Genomic DNA, 25,042 nt, shown 5'->3' on the forward strand with positions numbered 1-25,042 from the left:
ACATAAATTTGCTCATAGTGTTCCTTTATATTTTAAAGTCCATGGAATCTGTAGTGATGCCCCTCTTTCATTTCTGATACTAGTAATTTGTATGACTTTTATTTTTCTTAGTCTGGATAGAGTCTTATCTATTTTATTTATCTTTTCAAAAAGCCAGCATTTGGTTCATTGATTTTCCCTATTGATTTCCTGTTTTTAATTTCATTAATTTTTGCTCTGTTTGTATTAGTTTTCTTCTGCTTACTTTGAATTTAATTTGCATTCTTTTTCTAGTTTCTTAAAGTGAAAGTTTATGTTATTTACTTTAAAATTTCCTCTTTTTTTTCTAATGCATGCATTTAATACTATAATTTTCCCTTTATGTACTAGTTTTGTATATACCACAAATTTTGGTGTGTTTTCATTTTCATTTGGTTCAAAATATGTTAAAATTATTCTTGAAATTTCTTCTTTGACCCATATGTTATTTAGAAGTATGTTGTTTACTCTCCTAGTATTTTGGTATCTTTCAGCTTTCTCTCTGTTATTTATTTCTACTTTAATTCCATGACTGTCTGAGAGCAGATATTGTGTTTTATGTCCCAGAATGTACTCTATCTTAGTAAACAATCCATGGAATTTGAAAGAAATATGTAATCTGCTGTTTTGGGATGAAACAGTCTATAGATGTCCATTATATCTACCTAATAATGGTCCTGTTGAGTTCAACTCTGTCCTTGATGATTTTCTGCCTCCTGAATCTCTCAGTTTCCCATAGAGGCAAGTTAAAGTTTCTATCTGTAGTGGTGGGTTCATCTATTTTTTCTTGAAGTTCTATCAGTTTTTGCTTCATGTATTTTTGCATTCTGTTGTTAGGTACATACACATTAAGGACCATTATATCTTTTTGGAATATTGACCCTTAATCATTATGTAATATCTTTCTTTATCCCAACAACTTCCTTGCTCTGAAGTCTGTTCTGTCTGAAATTAATATAGTGAATACTTTTTAAATTAATATTAGTATTCTCTCTATCCCTTTATGGTTAATCTACTTGTGTCATTATATTTAATGTGGGCTTCTTATAGACAACATATAGTTGAGTCTTAGTTTTTGTATCTACGCTGACCATCTTTGCCTTCTAGTTGGTGTATTTAGACATTGAAGTTTAAAGTAATTATTGATATAGTATTAACATCTACAATATAAGTTACTGCTTTCTATTTGTTGCCCTTGTTTTTTATTTCTGATTTTCTTTTGTACTTTCTCTTCTCTTTGTGGTTTTAACTGAGAGTTTTATGTGATTCCATTTTATCTTTCTTAACATACCCCTTACAGTTTTTAAAAACATTTTTAAGCAGTTGCTCCAGAGTTTACAATATGTGTTTATAACTGATTCAAGAACAGTTTCAAATAATACTATACCATTCCACAGGTAGTGTAATTATTGAAATTTTATCATATTTTATAGTAGACTTTTCTATTTTTTTTATATTTTTAAATTTTCCATCTTATCCTTCAAATGATTTAAGGTAGCTTAGAAGTTTTCAGTTAATGTTATAATGCTTTGTGTAGAAACTGCACAATAATTATACTTTCAAAAGTTTCATAAAACATATGGGTTATACCAATGCACACTCAAAGCCAATTTGCACTCTTATCTATCATTGTAGGTGATTCTCCGCTATAGAAGATTCTACAAGGAACAGCTGTCATCCAGATGTTCTCATCTCTCTTTGGGCCTCAAATGCCTGTGGATTTATCCATAAAATGACAAGTGCTTCTCTGTGGTCATCATCCCTCAGAAAATTATTGGGACAGAAATAAGCTGCCCTTGATACCTTTCTGTCTCTGATGTCTCTTTCCTCTCTCCTGACCCCCCACCCTAATCACTCTCTGTTGAGGAGTTTATTCTATAGCAGCACGGTCATTCTTGTGCTCATTAGATTGTTCAGTGATCCCTGCTAAAACAGTAGCTAAAATATGGAGTATAGTGCTAATATACAAGAGCATGTGGATTTGAGCTCAGTTCTCTACTTATTGGTTAGCAAATCACTCAATTTCTCTGCTCCCCACTTTTCTTACATATAAAATAAGGTTCATGACAGGACCTCATAAAATTATTAAAATGTTTAAGTGATAAGATCAAATTAATATTCACAAATCAGCTGACCAAAGTTTGGATCTCAGTTCCACCTTGAACTCATAACTCAAGCTCTTTGAACATTGATTTCTTCCTCAACAAAGTGGAGAGAACAATAGCTATTTCACAGTAGTGTTGTTATGATAAAATAAGATAGCAATGTAAAATGCCTTGTGCATAGCTAATCCATCTTATCCAGAATGGTAGCTCTGTCCCCCTTCCTAATAGTTATAGATTTTCAATAATAATGCAGCAAGGTGTTAATCTCATAGAAATCATCTTTTTTGCCTTGGCCAAGTGGCTCAGTGGATAAAGTATCATCCTGGTACACTGAGGTCATGGTTTAAGTACCTGGCCAGAGCACTTATGAGAAGCAATCAATGAGTATACAACTAAATGGAACAGCTAAGTGGAACAATGAGTTGATGGTTTTCTTTCTTTCTCTCTTTCCTTTCCTCTCTCTCAATCAATGAAAACTTTTTTAGAAACTATTTATAGAAGAAGAAATCATTGTCCTTTTAAAAAATTTTATTTAGCAAATTAAATATAATGGGGTGACATTGATCAATAAGAGTACATGGGTTTCAGGTAAATATTTCTATAGCATTTGAACTGTTGTGTTGTGTGCCCATCACTCAAAGTCAAATCATTTCCCATCACCGTATATCAGTTCCTCTTTAATCCCCTCCCTCCCCATGCCACAACACCCTTTCCCTGGTTACCCTTTTACTTTTTTTTTTTTTTTTTTTTTTTGAAGCTGGAAACGGGGAGAGACAGTCAGACAGACTCCCGCATGCACCCGACCGGGATCCACCCGGCACGCCCACCAGGGGTGATGCTCTGCCCACCAGGGGGCGATGCTCTGCCCCTCTGGGGCATCGCTCTGCCGCGACCAGAGCCACTCTAGCGCCTGGGGCAGAGGCCGAGGAGCCATCCCCAGCGCCCGGGCCATCTTTGCTCCAATGGAGCCTTGGCTGCAGGAGAAGAGAGAGACAGAGAGGAAGGAGGAGGGGGTGGAGAAGCAAATGGGCGCTTCTCCTATGTGCCCTGGCCAGGAATTGAACCCGGGTCCTCCGCATGCCAGGCCGACGCTCTACTGCTGAGCCAACCAGCCAGGGCCCTTTACCCTTTTACTTTTATGTATGTCTATAAATCTCATGTTTATATCCCACCTATGTGTGACATCATACAGTTCTTAGCTTTCTCTGATTTGCTTACTTCACTCAGTATAATGTTCTCAAAGTCCATCCATGTTGATGTAAATGGCAATATGTCATCATTTTTTAAGGCTGAGTAGAATTCCATTGTATATCTATAACGCATCTTTTTTATCCAATCCTCTATTGAAAGACCCTTTGGTTGTTTCATGTCTTGGCCACTATAAATAATGCTGCAATAAAATCTTGTCTTTTAAAGGGCAATCCCAGTGAACCACAACTTTTAGACTCAGGAATCAACCATAGAGATAGAATGGCAGTCAATAAAGGATGAATTTTGAGGTAGAGAACTATGCTATAATCACAACCTTCAAGTCAATATTTCATCAACTCTAAAGTGTTCTCTTATTTTCTCCATATTCCCAGGAGTATTGATTATTCATGTTTCCAGATATAAAAATAAGCATGACTTAGCATGTCTAGAAATGGCTGCACAAATATCCCTCACCCAACATGAACTATCAGTACCTCTTTTAAAGATATATTAACAATTATTGTTCCTCTGTCTCTACCCCAACCTTGACCATTTGTATCTGATACTATAGTACTTTCCAAAGTATATTGTAGTTAGTATTTAATCTGTGTTCTGTATCCATTCAGGTCTCTGCCAATCTGTCCACTTATTCTCTAGCACTAATCACAGTTCCCAGTGCAGCATCGAATATATTCTGTTAATATTTAATGAATGAATACTATATCTGATAAGCACTAAAACTGGTTAAGTACAATGTCTGATTTATCCTTACAAAATTATGAAATGTTTATTATTATTTCTAATTTATATAACAAGACACCAAAGCTCAGATGTTTGTTGACTCTTAAAATTCCTATGTTGTAGGGAGCAGAAGCAGAAACCCAAGTCAGGTGTGCTTTATTTAGTGATATGGAAAAACAGTTTAACAATCAGCTCTCTGGAAAACAAAAGCCCTGATTTGTAGCATATGCAAATTTCCATGGTGTGAATACTTCCACCAGGGTGAATTTTAAGCCACCAAATTAACATTAACTAGTTCATAAAGTTTAACAATTGGCTTTTGCAGGCTGCTACAAACTGGCTTCAACCACCACTAGTTTCACTGCAAGTTAAGATATTTTCAACTAAGCTAAGGCTGCTGGTTAGAGAGCTCAGTCCTGTCTTGGTAGAGGAGGATCCCACCAATAGCTAAAACAAAGTCACCCCCTGTAACCTTTGACGGTTGGCGATCTCTGTATTTCAGATTATTTTGCAGCTGGTCATCTTACTGACAAATCTACTAATCAGGAATGTTCTTCCATCCCCAAAAAAACCAGCCACCCACTTCTGCTCTTTGAATGTATTAGCAGAACAGAAGATTTTAAAGTAACAGCTCCCAAATATTCCAGTTTTCTAACTTTTTGACTTAAAAAATATTTTAAAGGAAAAAATACCCTATTTGGAAATTTGTCAGGAAGGACTTCTTCGAACTGTATAGTTGTTTTGTGACAGAAATGGCAGTTGATAAGTTTTATTCATGTCCAAAGAACAATGTTATTACATGAAGCTGCTTATTGTTAGTGTATTCAAGTAGAAAAAAATGTTTAGAAAAACCCACCAAGTCCCCAGAGTTTTCTCGGAATTGTCTGGGAGGATTTGGAATGCTAGCAGAATGCACACAGGATGATTAGAGGGGAAGCTTTTGGCACTCTTGAAACTCTCACGTTATTTTCTCCCTTGGGAAGCTGCTTAAGAACATGTTGTATTGGGAGTGCAAAGCCGCCAGGTCACTGGAATCATTTCTTTGTGACTTGGGGATTTCTCTGAGGCATAAATTTTATCCAAGATTCATCCCTGTGACTGAGGAAAATTGTATCAGCTGCTCACAGGATACCAGATCTCAATACGACATCTCTTTAAGCAATGCCCTGGATGGCAGATGTTGGAGCCTGGATACTGGAAACATGTGCAGCTTAGTACACTAAAGTCTGGTTTAGTCTCTCTGGCTTACCAGCAAGTTTGAAAAATATTTGGGAATAGGAATGTCAGAGAAACGTAACTGTGAGAAGAAAGATGGTGCCATTTATCCATGCTTCTGTGTACAGTTTTGGTGTATATGAATCAGTGTGCATACAGATAAAACCACTCATGACTTGGATGAAAGGAGACAGACAATGTGTGAAATGGACTCTTCAGTTCAAGGTCAAAAGGCTTTATTCTTGTCCCAGCTCTGTTAATATATAACTCTGTATCCTGGAATGTTTAGGTTTTTTTGGTCCTTAATTCATTGAGCAGAAACATGGGGGTTTGCAATCTATGGAGTAACTTCTTTCTTTTTTAAAATTCCTACATTCCAGGGAAAAATAAATAAAATAATGCTTTTATTTGCAACCATGACTTGAATAAGGTCTATTTTAAAGGAAACAAATTAAATATAGCTAAGAGCATTTTTGAAGAAATATTATTAATTTAGGATTTAAGAAAAGCTCTTACAGTTTTTTTTTCCTTTGACCAAGGCTGAATCCACATACATCTGGATAGCGAAAAAAAATTACACCCATCACCCAGATGGTTCTAAGTGTTTGATATCTGTCATCATACAGGCCAAACACCTGGATGATTGCATTCATTTTCACTCTTTAGTCAGATGTTTTGAAATCATGGAAATAGAGCTTCGAATAAAACTAGATGTTTTTAATCCACAAGGAAGAATAAAGTGCAGTAAGAGTTAGGGGGGGAAAAAAGGATGAGCAAGTTTTGAGCATCTACTTGTCCGAGACTTTCCCTCATATTTTGTTAATATTTAATATTCATGTGGCATTATTTCCAAGCCACATATAAGAAAACTGAAGCTTAGAAACTTAAATTATATGCCAATATGAGAAGTAGTAAAGCTGAGAATTGAATTCCTTTATTATGGGGAGAACTATGAGAAATGAATATATTAATGTATAGGCAATAAAATTAAGATCTGAGAAAGATAGAATTGCTGCATAAATAAGATAATACAAGCTTACATGTATATGTTTAAACAGACATAAATATTACTAGTACTGGACATCTTACCTAGTTTTTCATCCAAGCATGGAATAGAGGTCCATGGAAAGAGTAAGAAAAGCCACGCCACAAAAATCGGCCCAAAGTTCTATAGATCACTTGGTTGTGCCATGCTTTCTTTGGCTCTAACCAGACTGTAAAATTGAACACAATTGCCTTATTAATCATTGTACCTTGGTGGAGTTAGGAATATTGAAGATTTTATAGCAATAATGTAGCTTATTATACCAATATATGCAAATTAGCATGTAAATATATGAGGAATTATTTCCTAGGGGGAAAATCCTGAAGATTGGATTTTATAACTCCTTGCAAATAACCTAGGGGATAAACTAGAGCAAGTTGGCCAATCCCAACATTTTCAACAATGGCTTAATCTTTGGGGAAACAATGAATCAGATTCTTTCCCCTTTAAATGCCAAAGAACATAAATTTCTGAGTCAACATGAAAAAAAAGTCCAATGCCCTACCTTCCAGACTCTGCTCTTCTATTAAGGTAGAATCGATGACTCACAGCCAGTGATCTGACCAGACACTGCAAAGAACAGTGCCTGATTAAAAAGACCCTGCAAAGAGCGGAGTTGATTAAGCTTTTGGATAACTGTCAAGGGCAAATGTACTCCACATTTTCCCAGACAGTAAGCTCAGGAAAGGAGAATAATCTTTGTGAGGTTACTCTACGTGTCTCTCACACTGAAGAGAAAATAATTTCTTGGGATTTTAAGAAGATCGTGCAAATCCATGAAGGCAGATCCAGTCACAAGTTTACAACACCCCAGTTGCTGACTTACCAGTTAGAACACTGGGAAGAACACTCATTTTCTAAATAAATATAGGAGTGAGAATTTACAGGGCATGGAAGTGGGGAGTGAAGGAGGGCAGATGAATGTATAAATGTTAGTTCCAGAACATGAGTAAACGGGTTGGAGATAATGCACCCTTTGGAAATAGCAAATGCTGTTGAAAGTTTTCAGAGAAGGGAATATATCATAAATGAATTTGGAATACTTTTTATGGCTGAAATAGAAGAAAATTAAACATCTTCAAGAAGGTTCTGGAGAGAAATTTTATGTAACTGTATTATTTAAATATTAGAAAAAATGACCCCGTCAACCAAAATTCAACAGAGAATAATTTCCTTGAAAAACAATGCATACATATCTACAAACACATAGAAGATAATGAAGGACTATGGAGACAAAATATGTGTCTAATACAGTGAGATCCTTTCTGACCTACCCCCACCCAGAGGCAGACACAAAAAAATGTTCAACACTTAAACTCGGCCCTGCCCTGAGGCAATTCAATCCCAGTATGAGGATTATATTAGAGGTCTCATCTTCTCTAACTGGTGGAGTCTGGAATTTTTCTTGCCGCCCTAACATGGGTATCTGATATGCCTGTTTGAGGTTGTTGAAGCTAATAATAAACATGACTAAAATGTACTAACTATTCTGCTTGTGCCTGTTATCCTCCAAAATACTTTGTACATAATTTTATTTAAATCTCAACCATCTAATATAGATATTACTCTCTCTCTCTTAAGGATGAGTAGGGGAAGGTTCCAAAAGGCGGAGTAACTCATTCCAGAACACTAGAGAGTAAGCAAGAAAAAGGGAACAAAAGCTCATGCTCATCACCATGACACAGGACTGCCATTTAGTCCCACATGACCATCCCACCAAACACACACTCACATTTGTCCAGTTGTAAACTCTACTAATTGCCCCAAAGGGTTTGAATATCAACCTTGACCTTGGTCTTCTCCAAAAGGGCCTATACCTTTGTCACTGCATCTACTAAGAATGAAGGGGTTACAAAAAATCAGCCCAAACCACGGACCTATTATCTATTTAAGCATACATATATTCCTCCAACCTTGAGATTAGTCCCCTAAAATACAGAGCCAATTGGATCATGCCAGAGTATCTTATACCCCCTGGCATTATAGATGTAATAGTCATCTTGTACCAAGCCCAACCATATAAGTCCAATCACTTCCCACCCATACTTTCCCACGTAACCACTGTCACGTGACTTCTTAAATAGAGATTGGTTTTGCCTGACCTAAATAAAAGGGTATTTCTTTTTTGTCCTATAATCCCTACCACTTCTTCTTCTTTTTTTTCTTTTTTTTCATTTTTCTGAAGCTGGAAACAGGGAGAGACAGTCAGACAGACTCCCGCATGCACCCGACCGGGATCCACCCGGCACGCCCACCATGGGGCGACGCTCTGCCCACCAGGGGGCGATGCTCTGCCCATCCTGGGCGTCGCCATGTTGCGACCAGAGCCACTCTAGCGCCGGAGGCAGAGGCCACAGAGCCATCCCCAGCGCCTGGGCCATCCTCGCTCCAATGGAGCCCCGGCTGCGGGAGGGGAAGAGAGAGACAGAGAGGAAAGCACGGCGGAGGGGTGGAGAAGCAAATGGGCGCTTCTCCTGTGTGCCCTGGCCGGGAATCGAACCTGGGTCCTCCGCACGCTAGGCCGACGCTCTACCGCTGAGCCAACCGGCCAGGGCCCTACTACTTCTTGATAATTAATTCCCCATTCTTCCCTGGCCGGTTGGCTCAGAGGTCAGCTGGTGTGTGGAAGTCCCAGTTTGATTCCCAGCCAGAGCACACAGAAGAAGCAACTGTCTCCTTCTCCACCCTTCTCTCCTCCTCCTTCTCTCTCTCTCTCTCTTCTCCTTCCTCAGTCATGGTTCAGATGGTTCAAGCAAGTTGGACCCAGGTGCTGAGGGTGACTCCATGGCCTCACCTCAGGTGCTGAAATAGCTCGGTTGCTGAGCAATGGAACAGTGGCTCCAGATGGGCAGAGCATAGCCCTGTAGGGGGCTTCCCAGGTGAATCCCAGTCAGGGTACATGAGGGAGTCTGTCTCTGCCTCTCCACTTCCCCACCTCTCACTGAATAAAAAAAAAAAATTCCCATTCCCCAGTGAACACAATTTATGGTTAAGTAGGTCTCAGGCTGAGAACAGAAAGTTTCTGTCATGTATAAACCCTTGTCCATATGACAGCTAAAATAGCAAAGTGTTTATTTAATTCCTCAAACTCAGGGCACAACACACTCACAACAGCTTATGAACATACTTAGTCATTAAGGTGGTCTTGTTTCTTTCTAGATCAAGACCCTTAAACCCACATTTCTATGTGAAATCTCCAGGTTTCAGAGAAAAATCATTTGAAGAAGATAAGATATATTTTTTTAAACTCACAACACAGATACATGAGTAGATCAACTCCTACTTCAAAATCTAAAGCTAAAAACAGAAAACTCAACTGACATTAGGGGAGACTGGCCAGCAGAATGAACAAAAAGGTCCTAAGAAAGCTGCATGATAAATGCAATTTGAACTCTTCTAATTCTTTGCTTGTTTATATGTGAGCCACATGATACCTGATTATCTATCTACAATATATTTTTTCAAAAACTATATTAAAAATAATATTTAGACTGAAAAGCACACAAGTCAGAAATTTACCACTAAATTTTTTACAGAGGTAACATACTTGTTTAACCAGCATCCAGACCAAGAAACAGACCATTCCAGCACCAAAGAAGCCTCCTCATGCAACTACCCAATTACTTCCCACCCATACTTTGCCCAGGAGTAACCACTGTCCTGTGAATTCTTAGAGATTGGTTTTGCCTGTTCTAAAACTTTATATACATAGAATCCTGCAGTATGTACAATTTTGTGAGTAACTTAAAAAACAACAACAACTCAACATTGTTTCTCAAAGTCATTCATGTTATTATCATTTTCTATAAAGTACTCAATATCAATCTATCAAGATGTATGCATTTTATTATAAATAGATAATTGAGTTGATTTTTCATTATTATAGGTGTAATTGATGCCCAGTTAACATGCACACCTTTTTTAAACTTTTTATTTATTTGTTTAAAAATTATAGTTGGCACCCAGCATTTTGTAAGTTTCAGGTATACAACACAGTGACTTGTCATTTATACAGCTTATGAAGTTATCAGCAAAATAAATCTAGTAAACCCTTGGCCTGACCTGTGGTGGCGCAGTGGATAAAGCGTCGACCTGGAAATGCTGAGGTCGCCGGTTCGAAACCCTGGGCTTGCCTGGTCAAGGCACATATGGGAGTTGATGCTTCCAGCTCCTCCCCCCTGTCTCTCTCTTCTCTCTCTCTCTCTCTCTCTCCGCCCTCTCTTCTCTCTAAAATGAATAAATAAAAAAATTAAAATAAAAGCTTTAAAAAAAAAAAATCTAGTAAACCCATCTGTCACAGTACAAAGTCATTGCAGTATTATTGACTATATTGACTATCTTAACTATATATATTACATTTCACGTATTAGTTTATAGCTGAAAGTTTATACTGAATCACCTTTACCTTTTTTACCCATCCCCTTACTGCCATCACCCCTGGCAACCATCAGTTTATCTTTGTCTTTATGAGTCTGTTTCTGTTTTTTTGTTTGTTTGTTTGTTTTTGTTTTTGTTTTTAGATTCCACATGAATGAAATCATCTGGTGTTCATCCTCCTCTGTTTGACTTATTTTACTTAGTATAATACCTTCTAGATTTATCCACATTGTCACAAATGATAAGATTTCATTTCTTTTATGCTTGCGTTATATTCCATTATATTTACAGGTGGTCCTTGGGTTACGACAGTCTCAGCATATAATGTTTCAAGTTTACAACACTCACTCGCATAGAAACTTGAGACATGACTGTTTAGGCTTAAGCTGTTAGTGTCATACTTATAGACGACGTGGGTGAACTAGTTTGGTTGCATGCGGTGGAAGAATACACAATACAGTGTACAGTATAGTATGTTTATGTTCTTTTCCTTTTTCTGTGGCTTAGTTGTGTTTTTATGTTCTAGATTATGATTTTACAACTGTGCTGGATAGGTATGTGATTTAGGCTAGGGTGTGTTTTAACTTACACCAAAATTCAGGTTATGTCACTGTCATATGAACAGAACTGTGTTGTAACCTGAAGACCCCTTGTGTGTGTGTGTATGTGTGTGTGTATGTGTGTATAAACACATTTATATACACACATATGTATATACATATACACACACATAAAATCTGTCACAATTTATCCATTCCCCTATTGATGGGCACCTGGTTACTTTGATATCTTGTCCAATTTAAATATAAGCATACCTTATTTTATTAGGCTTCACTTTATTGCACCTCACAGATATTGCAAATTATTTTTGTGAATTCAAAGTTTGTGGAAATCCTACATTAAGCAAGTATATCAGTGACATTTTTTTCAACAGGTTCTGATGCTTATTGGCATTTTTAGCAATAAAGTATTTTTAAATTGTCTTTTTTACATAATGTTATTGTATACTTTATAGACTACAATATAGTGTAAATATGACTTTTATATGTATTGAAAAACCAAAAAATTCATGTAACTCACTTTACTGCAATATTTGCTTTATCGTGGTGGTCTGGAACCAAACCTACAACATCTTGGATGTCTGACTGATATGCAGCAATTAACATGCAGTGCATATATCACCTTGAATTAGTGTTTTCATTTTCTTCAAATGCCCAGAAGTGGAATTGCTGGATCATGTGGTAGTTCTATTTTTAATTTCTTGAGAAACAGTCATACTGTGTTCCATAGTGGCTGTGCCACTTAACAATCCCATCAGAAGTGCACAAAAGTTCCCTGTTCTCTACATTTTTGCCAACAGTTTTTTTCTTGTCTTTTTTTTATAATAGCCATTCTGACAGGTGTCAGAATGCAATTAATAATGAAATTATCTTTTTCTGATACTTTGTTATTTGGCATATAGCAATGCAACAAATTTTTAAATGTTAATTTTATATCCTGCAATTTTACCTAATTGATGAATTAGTTCTGACAGCATTTTGGTGAAATCTTTAGGGTTTTCTATGCACAGTATGATATCATCTGAAAATAGTGGCAGTTTTATTTCTTTCTTTCTAGTTTGGATGCCTTCTACTTCTTTCTCTTGTTTGATTGACATGGCTAGGACTTCCAATAATAAGTTGAAAAAAGTGGTGCGAGTGGACATTCTTTTTCCTGATCTTAGAGAAAAAGCTTTCAGCTTTTCACCTTTGAATATATTACCTCTGCTTTTGTCATATATGACCTTTAATATGTTGAGAAGTGTTCCCTCTGTAATTACTTTGTTGAGAGTTTATAACATAGATATTGAATTTTGTCAAATGTTTTCTATGTTTCTATTGAGATGATTATATGATGCTATCCTTTTTTTAAATGTGGTATATCACATTGATTTGCAGATATTGAACCATTCTTACATCCCCAGAATAAATCCCACTTGATCATAGTACATGATCCTTTTAATGTATTGTTGAATATGATTTGCTAATATTTTGTTGAGGATTTTTACATGTATATTCATTAGGGATGTTGGTTTGTAATAAGTCTCTTTTTGTAGTATTTTTGTTTGGTGTTGATATCCAGTTAATAATCTACTGAATACTAATTTTAAAAGAACATATTTACTTGAGAATTTTTCATCTTTATGATAAATAATTTTAAAATTTAAAGAGTTTGCATTAGTACTCGCAGCCGGTGCTAGATGAGACCAGTGGCTGAGGAACAACAGAAGAGAGACTTTTTCACCCTGTGTCTTTTTCCCACTCTGGATGTTGACTTCCTGCCCTGAATATTTGATCCTCCTCTACCACAATTCCACTCTATATTTTAATTTGGATAAGAAGATAAAATACAAAACTAGAACTTTACTTCTGACAGAGAAGTTTTTTTGTCCTCTTCAGTTACTGTCTTCCAATATGTAATGATAATTGGCTCAACTTCTTTCCATAGAAAATTATATTGCTAAGCTGTACAGAGGAAAATAGTTACTAGTTTTTTCCTATTAGATAAGTTGATGGTACAAAGGGATCAAATCAACCACAGAAGCCTTTAAAAAACTGATTTACCTTATGATTTATTTGATAAGGTCATAATGCCTGATGGTTTAAGATTCTCATCAAGGAGGTTTCCACATTTTCTCTGTACATACGCATAGCTTACTAATCATGAAATTATTTTCCTATGAGCTCTAGTCCTTGGAATCCTTCTCAATATAGCTTTTTAGGTAGTGCCTAATAATTAGTTTAAAAAAAAAAAAAAGGCCTGTGAAACAAAAAGTCTGTTATTCTTAATCCAGGAACTCTAAATCCAAGTGATAAAATAGTCCTGGCACCCAAAATGACTCAGGTTAGATATAAGGTAACACGCTCATTTTCTTTAATTTATGTATTTAGATCTGCCTGAGAATAGAAAATAAAAGAAAATACTGGCAGACATATAGGGCTATAGAAATCAATGAAGATATTATAGGTAGGGAGAAAGCAGCAGCAGTTGGGAGCCTGTTAGTGATCAGTTAGTAAATATAGCTATGGTGTTAAAGAGCTTATTAACATCTGCATTCTAAGCAACAGCTGAGTATACATTGGAACAGATAAGATTAGATAGTTTGGAAATGACCTAGGACAATCATAGATAAAAGAATTTAAGCCAGTATTTAGAAAACTAGAATTAAAATAGTTAAGTTGATTTAGTGGATTGTACTTAGGAATTTTTTTTTTTCTTCCCCTAGGAACTTCTTAAATTACAGTATTTCAAAATCTCAAGTGGAAAATATCTATTAGGCCTAATTTATAAATTGTAAATCATATTCTCAAGAAATAAGATATGTAGACCAATGCAATGAATTTAGGTAACAAAATTAGAACATTAGATAAGAAACTTTCTGGAAGAATTGTCTTTAAAAAGTAGCATTCAAAATAATTTATGTATATTTTCTATCTCAAGGAGGTGCATCATAGCTTTCCACTCTTTGAGTGGGGGCTATGCTTAGTGGCTTCCTTCCAAAGAGGACAGTATAAGAAACAGAGTGGGGAGGAGAAAATCTTTATAAGAAACCCAACTTCAGTCAGGTGGTGAAGGTCAACTTCAACAGTGATTAGTCATATTGACAGTATACACTCTTGACAAGATGTGACGAAAATAGCACTTTAACTAAATGATCTTCCTCTACAAAACCCGTAACTCGATTCTCATCATGAGTGAAACATCAGACACATCCCACTTGGGGGACATTCTACAAAATATCTGACCAGAACTCTTTAAAAACTGTCAACTCAAGATCATCAAAAACAAAGAAAGTCTGAGAAACTGTCATAGATAAGAGAAGCCTAAAATGACATGACAACTAAACACAATGCAATATACTGGATCGGACCCTGGGGCAGAAAAAGGACATCAGAAAACTAAGGAAATCTGAATATTTTAGTTAGAAATAACCTATCAATATCAGCTCTTTAACTGAAAATATATCATACTACTGTGAGATGTAAATAATATGTGAAACTGGGTACAGCATATATGGGAACTTTCTGTATTATCTTCACAATGTTTCTGTAAATCTAAAATTATTTGAAACAGAATGTCTACTTGAAAGAAAAATAAATAAATAGGTAGTAGGCTGCCTTTTTAGTGCTGTAACATCACAGCAGTGCATGGGGATGGGAGGTGTGAATCCCTGGAACAGCTTTAACACAGAATCTGGTGGGCCTTCTTCTCTGGAACTCTTTAAAGATTATTTGAGCTGTCTTGTCTCTTGGATTGTTTAGGTCTACTGCTGCCTTCAGACAGGTAAATGAGAATTAATAAGATCTGTTCCCCTCTGGCTCTATTTATTGTTCTACAATTCTGTAGTTTATTTAATAACATTGAATATCAGTTTCCTCTGGGTAAACATAATTTCCACTATTATTAACATTCTCACAGACTAATTTCTTTCAGAGTTGAGTTGAATCCTATGTTTGCATGTAGTTGTGTAAAAAAAAGCATTATTCCTATTATAGATACCAAATGATTTACTTCTTCCAGCAATGCAAGGGAGACAGGCGTGTTTGGCATGGTTTCTTTCCAAATAATTGTTATAATGTCTGCACGTAGTTATTTTCTAGGTGCTGGCTAATTAGTACTAAGGCTTACACAAAGTTTTTATGACTCCTCTGTAAAATATACAGATATACCAGTATGATGGAAGAATCCTAGAAGCTGACTTTTATATAAATATAATCCCCCTCATAATTATATGAGGCCGGACGCTCATCTACACTTAGCTCTAGTGTCACACTCTTTTATTTAAGTCTCTAAACAAGATTATAAAAGTGGTAGAAAGGTAGGGAAATATTATATCTCCTTTGAAGCCAAAATGAAAAAATAAAACCAGGCTATAAAAGCACCGAGATGGACTTTTTAATTAATTAATTAATTTAGTTATTCATTTATTTATTTAGTTGTTGTTGTTTTTTAGTATCTGAGCCTTAATAAACTTTCTTCTTCATTATAACCTTTACATTGATTTCTTTCCCACACTACTAATCAATCAAATTATGTACATGTGGGTACATTTATTTAAAAACAAAATTATAATCTACTGCATCTTCTATGCTTCATTCAAGCTAAAGCCCTCATAGTCCTTTAAGACAAGCTGCTCCCAGGGAAGGTCATGTTTCATAGCTTTGATACAGTGTAGAACACGCCTTGAATGCTTAATAAACTTCCAATAATAAGATCAGTGTACTTTGCAGAAGGAGCAAGTAGATGAACCATGTAAAATTTTGACTAAATGAGGTAGACTGGAGGTGCCCATAGTTCCCATATTTCTTCCTGACCATTGTTGGATTTCCTTTCTTAGTGAACTGGCCAGGCTATGTTGCAAGACTGTAAATGAATACCTTCCTTGCCCTTGAACTCGTTAAGCTCTCCAGTTTCTACTACTTTGTCTGGCAGGCGGCTCCACATCCTAATGACTTTCTGCAAGAAACAGAACCTCCTGATATCTAACGTGCTACCCTGTCCTCTATTATTAGGCAAGCTTACTTCTCAAGCTAATGGCCTGAGGCTTCTTTTGCTATCTCTCTTTTGATAAAGTTTTCAGCCTATAATAAATGAAAAAGGAGAGGATAAGGGGAGGTGAAACAGGAACATGAAGGGAAGAGAGAGAAAAAGAGAGAGGGGGGGAAACGCTATAAATATGAGCCAGTATCTAATTATAATTCAGGACACCGGCAATTTAATAATAAACAACTCCTCCAGAATGTAGCCATAAGGAAAGAGTTTCCACAATCTGTTCATCTGCATAATTAGTGATTGAGGACCTGGGAACAGTTGGAACATTACTGAGGAAGGCCCAGGTCACGTTATTGATAACATAAATAACAAAGATACATATTTCCCCAAACTACAAACATCAGAATGTAACTAACAACAACCTAATAGGAGCACAGAAAACAAACAGAAAGCAGATAAACTCTGGAGCTGGGCAGGCAGAAGCCTGGAGTCAAGCACATCATTCATCAATCTAAATACCCTCCAGTTTCTTAGCATCACCTAAAAATAAGATGGGAAATCCTGACTGGTGGTGCCGTCTGCAAGGATGTACGACTGCAGCTGTAAGTATGCACGGCCCATGAGTCAGACATATAGTCTTTAGGCTTTTACACATGGGAACATAATTCATTTGGGAAAAAAAAAAACTTTGCATTGCTAACTTTAGTTATTTAATGGCACAGTGGAGTCCTGGCAAGTGAGCGCTGGATACACCATCTGCATTTCAGAACTCGGCTGAATTCTATATAGGAGACTGATAAGTATATTTAATACCTTTAAAAATGAGTTACTTACTCATGTCTATTATAAAACACTGTGCATTCTTAGTGCCAAATTGAGAAGAGCTGTAAGAACTGTAAGAGAAGGAATCATACCTGTCTTTTTCACCCTCTGCACATCCAGCTTCCGCCGTAGGGCTGAGAAGATGGTACAATGAGAGTACATTTTTGTCAAATTAACTAGAGACAAAAAGAGCAAATACAAGAGAAACTTAGAGAATCAGTTTTAATTCTACAACCTAAATACTGTTATTGTTCTGCAAGTTTGGGGCATGAACTTTTGTGCAGATGGAGATAAATCACTAAGTAATTATTTTCAAACCAAGTATCAGCTATGTTGAGGTTGTGATACCTAGACTTTGCCAGACCTGAGTTCTATATAAACCAGTGCGAAGTATGTGCACACATAAACTACTGCCCTCGCCAAGTTGAACCCTTTGTAACTTCAGATAGTGTGAGACCTTCTTCACAGTGTGAACAAAGAACTGTATTTGAGCCCGAACAGTATGGGTGATGGGGTAACGGACAAGGGAAGAATTTTCATTACCCATACCTCCGTCATGCACGACTGTCTTTCGGGTAAATATGTGAATAGTTTCAACTTCTAACAATGGAAAGGAAAACAGTAATACTTTTTAAAAGTATATGTGGCTTTGTGTTTTAAAGCTTTAAAAACCACACACATTCCTGTGGTTTTGAAATATCCTCAAGACACCAGAGGGGACAATTCTGTCCAACTGTGTGAACAAGATAAAAAGAAAGCTTGTCCTTTTAGTAGAAAATTAACCTGTTCCTGTAGAGGTCTTGTAATTGTATAAGTGATCATAGGATCAAAGGCCTCTAAAGCAGTAGGAGAATTTTTACTTTTTAAATTAAGTTTTATAGCATTGGCACAATATAAGTTATAAAAAAATCTATATAGATTTTTTTAAAGATGTTAACTTGAAACTTATGTACTCTTATTGATTAAAGTCACATTTTTAAAGTAAAAAAAAGAAATACATAGATTTTTTAGTTTATCCAAAAAAATATTTATTGAGTTTCTACTATGTACCATATACTTCTCTAAGCCCTGAAGTTATCAGTAAATGAGCCAGACAAAAATTTCTCTCCCATGAGTTGACAAATCATACTGTCCCTGGGTAGGTTCATTTAACTACCAAATAGTTCAGCACAGTTGGCAGAAACCATTGAAAGAATTCTTGCAGGTGGTGAGAAGTGAAATGTAGGAAGCCTCAAAGGAATAGGCCATCAAAATGTGAGCCTTTTTATAACTATAAAGAGTTATGAGATTAAATGTCATGGATGCTGTAAAGCCAGGAGGCAAGGCCAGGGCCACCATCACAGCAGCCTGGCTCTTGCAGGTTCGCATTGGATTCGGACAGTCGGCAAAGAAACAGCGGAGCCAAAAACTGGTGGGCCATAGTCTTTAATTCTAGCTTTGCACCCGGCGGGCAAGTAAAAATACACACTGGGCTCCAAAACCCAGTCACATTCAGTGCTCACAAAGCTACTGACTTATCCGAGTTTCCTAGAATCAAAGGTTTCTAGCTCACCAGACTTATTCACCTCTGTTCCCCATCTCCTTTCCTTATCCCAGATACAAACTCTACACAAACTGGCATCTCACTCAGCACTCCGCCATCTTGGCTGCTTCTCCTGGCCTCCTCCACGTGGCCTTTCTCTGTTCTCCTCTGCTCTCTCTTCTAATCTCAGGAACCAAGAGCCCAAGCTCCCACTTCGTCCCCATTTTATAGTGTAGCAATCCAAACTCTTAATCCAATATACAAAACAGGGAAGTCTCTAATACAAAGTCACTTCTCTGAGGCATGATTGGATTGTACCGCCCTACATCAAAAAGGGTAGGAAAGGCTTAATCCCAAAACCAAGCCCCAGGCTACAAGGATTCTCCCTGCCTTTAGCCCACCCCAACACACATTAATATCACCTGGGCAATGGCCTCTTTAACAAAGTGAGCATAATACATTTTATCTGCCCAACAGATGCCCACAAATTATATCTATTATGGAAAAATCTGAATCTAATGGACTAAGGTCACCCTACCTTTATAAACTCTGGACTGTCTTTGTCCTATTGTACTGGGTCATAGAAAATAAAGTAGAGGTTTCAAGAGGTTTTTAGAGTTCACAAATAGGAGGGACAGATATACAATGACATAAAATGATTTGACTTTGGCTGCTGGGTATACAACATAATCAACAGTTCAAATGCTATGGAAATGTTTACCTGAAACATGTGTACTATTATTGATCAATGTCACCCCTTTAAATGTAATTTTCTCAGTAAATTTTTTTAAAAAAAGGAATTCACAGATAGATAAAATTAAAATGCAACCACAAAGAAAGGAAACTGCCATGGCATGTGATAAAGCCGGTGCCACCAGCATGTCCATTGCCGTAGCCATGAAGGTTCACATTGGATTCAGGCAGATGTTAAAGGAACCATGGAGCCAGAAAATGGTCAGCTATTCCACTTATTAAAGTCTCTTAATGGCAAACGAGCAAACAGGCAGGAAAAACTGCTTCCTTTTCTCTCAGTTCTCCCAAGCCTCTCAGCACTTTGGACTCACCGGACTCATTCTCCAGACTCAGTGGACTCAGAGGCCCCCACCAGCCTCAGCACTCCCCAGGCAAACAGGCCCGGTGGAAATACCCCTTCTGCAGCAAATAAGAGCAAACCATTGTCCCTCCCCAGGGAGGCAGGCAATCTGCAATTAGCAATCTGCTGCCCTGAGGGCAAGCACCCGCATCCTTCCATAGACTATACACACATGGCGCTGCCCAATACAAGTGAGCACACCTAAACACACTTGTTACAAATTTGTTTTCTCAACACATGCCAACTTTAATTTCCAACAAGGACATTAAAAGTAGAAAAATATCAGAATAAATTAGAATTATTTCTTAGAAAGTACAGCTGGTATATCTATGAACACACATCAACTGCTGTATTGAGATGGGCTAAATTATGCTGTTGTAACAAATATGCCCCTCTCCCCCCAATTCCAGCATCTTAAAACAACATGCCACATACTTTTAAAGGGTAGGCAGGAGTAATTATCCCTTAGAGATCAAGACTGAGAAAGTAGCCATTTCAAATACAACTGATTACTGTGTCAGAGGGAAAGGAGAGGTCTGCACACTCTTGCCTCACCAATTAAGGCTGCAGAATATCATGTATCACTTCTGTCCTAATTCAATGGCCAGCACTCATCACATGGTCCTATTCATCCACAGAGAAAGCCAGGAAGTGCATACTAAACATGTGCAAGGAGAAATGGCAATATCTGACAAACAGCACAAATTTGATAAGCAACCCTGATAAGTGTCATAGCTCTATCTGACATTGTTCTTATTAGCTCATTTCAGTCTAGACTAATGAAACCTTGGTCACATGCTCATGCAGATCTAAGTCAGCATTTTAGAGGAGAGAGGGAAAAGAGAGAGGGAAGGGGTGGAACAAAAAGGCAAAAGAGAAGATGGGATCAGAGGAGAGGGAAAGAAAGATAAGCATTTACAGACCAAATAAAATGATCTATGGAAACTGAGGCTCTCTTGGGGGTAGGTGCAAATTATCACTAGATAACCAACAATAAAGAGGAAGCTAGTGAGTGTAACCCCCGTGGCCAAAAATGAGCACTCCTGAGAATCCAGATGCCAGAAGCAACAGCAAAAAAGGAAAAGTAAAAATCAAAAGCCCATCTCAGTAGCATAGGTTCTTGCTTTTGAACTGAAAGACAATTTGCTTTAGCTGTCAACAACATCATGCTTTATAACTCATTCTTAATCCACCCCTCAAGGATGATTATTTCAACATTAGCTCTGCACCCAAACATCTGAACAGGTCTAGGTTGGCCCAGCAAAAACCAGCAACATCATATTGACCCTAAAGGTTGCATAAGACATAAAAAAAAGCTTAGTTTCCTGTGTAGTGTGCTCATTCGGTCACGGTTGTTTTGCTTTGTGTTGTTGCTTTTATCGTTGCTAATACATGAGGCAAAACCAACCCACACAATGAAGTTAAATCTCTTTGCTCAGCCATTCTATCGAGCTACGAGGCAGGGAAGTCTTATGCTGTTTTATGGAAATTCTGATTTTCAGAGTAATAAACAAATCTCAAAGGAACCAGAAAGGAACTATTGGAGCCATGCCACACACTCTGTGTGGGCTCAAGAAAACTGTATTTGATGATGGCAAATTTCCTTTTCAAAAACACCCTCAAACAAAGCTTAAGTTCCAAAAATGTTTTCTGGGCCAGACTTGTAGTAAATTTTCCTTGGAGGGCCTAATGTAAGATGAAGAACAAATGGAACTAAGATAGACTTGGTACCCAACTGAGGGGATGAGGGAGTTCAAGCAAATGTAGACTGTGACTAGACTTAAGACTTTGATTCTGTAATTCAAATAATGTGAGTGATATAAATATAGATAATAGTCAATTTAGTAGTGGGAAAAGACTACCACATAATAAAACATATAAGAAGATAAGTTATTTTTTACATTCATTATGAAAAGGTCAGAATAACATAAAATAAAACATAAACCTTATGTTTCCTCACTTACCTATCTTTGCACTCATGAGGGGGGGACCCAAAACACTTTGCGTTGAAATATTTTAGGATTAAATATAAGCTACAAATAAATAGGATTATCATCTACTCTTGAAATAAATTACTACAGCATAAATAAATTATTTTGACCAATAAATTTGGCTTTGGGTTGATCCAAAGGTCCATCTGTCAGATGACCAAATCTTACAGAGCAGAAATTCCAAAGCATGCTTTATGCTATTCAAAGCTGCCTTGGATACTTGAAGAAAAAAAAAAGAAAAAACATTGAATTGAAAGCTTGGAAACCAGAAGATATGACCTCATAAGATTTTTCTGAACTTTGATAAAAATTAGGAAAAATATTATCATTGAAAAAGTACATTCCAGCCTACCCTACAGTCTCAGCATGACAACTGTTGTGTCCACTTAAGTGCACAGGGACATTATAGAGAGTTTAGTAAGTTTAACTCAGGTGATTACAGATGAATATATTCATTGCTGATGCAGACTATGAGAATGCATGCAGTCAGAGAGGAAGAATTACAATGAGAATGACTTAAGGAAAAGAGAAATAACTATGGAGCACCTACTTGTCAGATTACTATTCAAGTCCTTAATTCAATTTCTTATGTAATAAATGTCTTTGTGAAGTACTCTTCCCTCCAAGGTGATATATAGATATAGATAAATAGGTAGGTAGGTAGGCTGATGATAATAGATAGATAGATAGATAGATAGATAAATAGATAGATAGATAGATGATAGATAGATAGATAGATAGATAACTATTTTATAAAAAATAAAAGTCACTCATCCAAGGCACACAATCAGCAAAGGGTTGGGCAGGGATTCAACTATGTCTCTGATTACAAGACAGTCCTTTTCCCACTGTACAACAAACCCTCTTCAAAATTTATCTATTCACTAAAATATGTGCCAGGTCCAGATGGTTTTACAGCTGAAATCTATCTAACTTTCAGTGAACAGATAATCCTTATGTTATTCAAAAAATTTCTGACCATAGCAAAAGATGGAAAGTTTCCCAATTCAATTTACTAAGCTAGCATACCCTTACTTCCCATACCTGATGAAGACAGAATAAAAAGAAAACTATAAAAAATTTTGCTCATGAATATGAATGTAACAGAGTAACTAAATTATATATAAAATTCATCAAATTGATTCCAGGTGCATATAGAATAGAATCCCATGAAAAACAGAGTATATTGCAGGAATGCAGGGATAGTTCAACATTAGAAAATATAGCAACATAACTCCTCAAATTGATAGCATAAGAAAAAATATAATATAAATATATTAATTAATATTAAGAAATCTCTCTTAAAGATAGCTGCCATTTCTAATTAAAAATAAAATCTCCAAGTTAAGAAAAAATATTATAGTAAAAATACAAAGACTTTATATTTAACACCAGTGTCGAACATATTAAAAAGAAAACCAGTGATCATAATTTAACAATGTTGTTTTGGGCATTCTAAGATAATTAAATAATAAATAGAATCAGTGCTATAAACAGTGGAAAGAAAGAGACAAATTATATGCATATAATATGATTGCATACCTGTTAACCAATAGACTGAAGAAAGCTACTAACATTAGGAAGAGATTTGATCATGTAAATAAAAGTAAAATGAATAAATAGAAGGACATACTGTGTCTTAATATCCCAACACATACTTATAATAATTTCTTTTCATATTAATATACAAATTTAATAAATTCCATTCAAAGTCTATTAGAATATCTTTCTCAGAACCAGACAAAACAATTTAAAGCTTCATTTGGAAAAGAAGTGTATGACAGTTGCCAAGGAAATTATGCAAAATAATAAAAATAATAAGAGTGGGAAATCTTTCTAGACCAGAAACTAGAACTCTTCAGAAAGATTCCAGAGCTAAGGTTTTCTGTCTGTGTGGTTTCCCAGGACCCACACAATGTCAGGTACATAGTGGACACACCATAATTATCATTTTAATATATAAATAAAGTAACCTACTGTGTTCAAAAGAACAAAATTCCAGCCAATAAGTAAGCAGGTCAATCAATGAGAGGGAAGTGGAGTCAAGGAGCTGATTTCAGTGTGTATTGTTTTATATGATAAAATGGCTTTTCAATTTGGTGAGGGAAAGTCTTAGTGTTTTATCAATGGCTTTAAGAATATTGGTTTTCCTAAAACAAATAAATAAATAAAGTTGAATCTTCAATCACTCATAAACAAAAAATAAATGCCCTATAAATTAAGGATTTAAAATTTAAATATAAAAATTTTAGACATGCGCTACCTACAATTTTACTTACATTTCTCCTCCCTGACTCTCACCTGCCTGGACCTCCCAGTCTCCAGCTTTCACAGAACCAGTGGGATTTCCTCATCCAGATACAGTTTGGCTCCTTTCACTCACCTAGTCACCACCCAACACCTGATCTTTCTGATGTATGTGACTGTTCTCCAGATCCCCCCTCCAATGGGATAAACTGTTCTTAAAAGAAATTTACTTTCCAGATGTGTATTCATGGCCATATTATTTGTGTCCTAATTTAGTAAGTAGAATTTGACAGAATAATAAGTGGAAGCAAATTAGTGAGACTGTAACACTAAGCTTCCATTGTATAATTGTGTTCTGAACTCATCTGTGCCAGGCAAATGAAGACTAGAAGAGGCAAAAAAATAAACTTTCCATTTATGAGATATTACATAAGATGCAGTTTGGTAAGCTCAAGAACAGGGAGTTAGTTGATTGATCATGAAGAAGTAAGAGAAAATAGGGATAAGTGGAACTGTCAACCAATGCTGGAAACAGAAAATCAAAAGATCAACGTCAAAAATCCCTGTGGACTTGCAGGAATATTCTGTTGATTTTAAATACAAGGAGAACCATCTCCTTTTTTACAGTCTCTGGGACTACAAAGTGTAAAACTAATCTAGAGACTGAAATACTTCTTTGTTTTGTTGTTGTTGTTATTCATTTATTACTTCCTGGAACAAAGGGACTCACAAAACTGTGAGAAGTATCTTATCCATAAGACCAAGAAAATATTTGACATCTCTCCACTCCCTCTCCCTGCAATGAAATGTCTTACATTTTCAGAACCTCATGTAAACAGAATGAGGAAATTAGGAATCACAGTGACTTAATCAGACCACAGGCTAAGCTCACCTTTCCTGAAAGGTAACTTAATATGGTAGCTGGAGTGTGGACTTGGATGTCATACAGTACTGAGTTCAAATACCTGCTTCATCTTTAGGTAAAATCCTCGAACTATCCAAAACTTTGGTTCACTCATCTCTAAATAACCATCTCACTGATTTAAGAAACAAAAAAACAAAAAACGTGCCTAGGACAAAACTGTTCATTCCTGCTCCCATTAGATCCCTTCCCAACAGAATTTTTTAGTGGGGGGGGGGGGG

Source organism: Saccopteryx bilineata, chromosome 2 (assembly GCF_036850765.1).
Source record: "Saccopteryx bilineata isolate mSacBil1 chromosome 2, mSacBil1_pri_phased_curated, whole genome shotgun sequence".
Taxonomy (NCBI): domain Eukaryota; kingdom Metazoa; phylum Chordata; class Mammalia; order Chiroptera; family Emballonuridae; genus Saccopteryx; species Saccopteryx bilineata.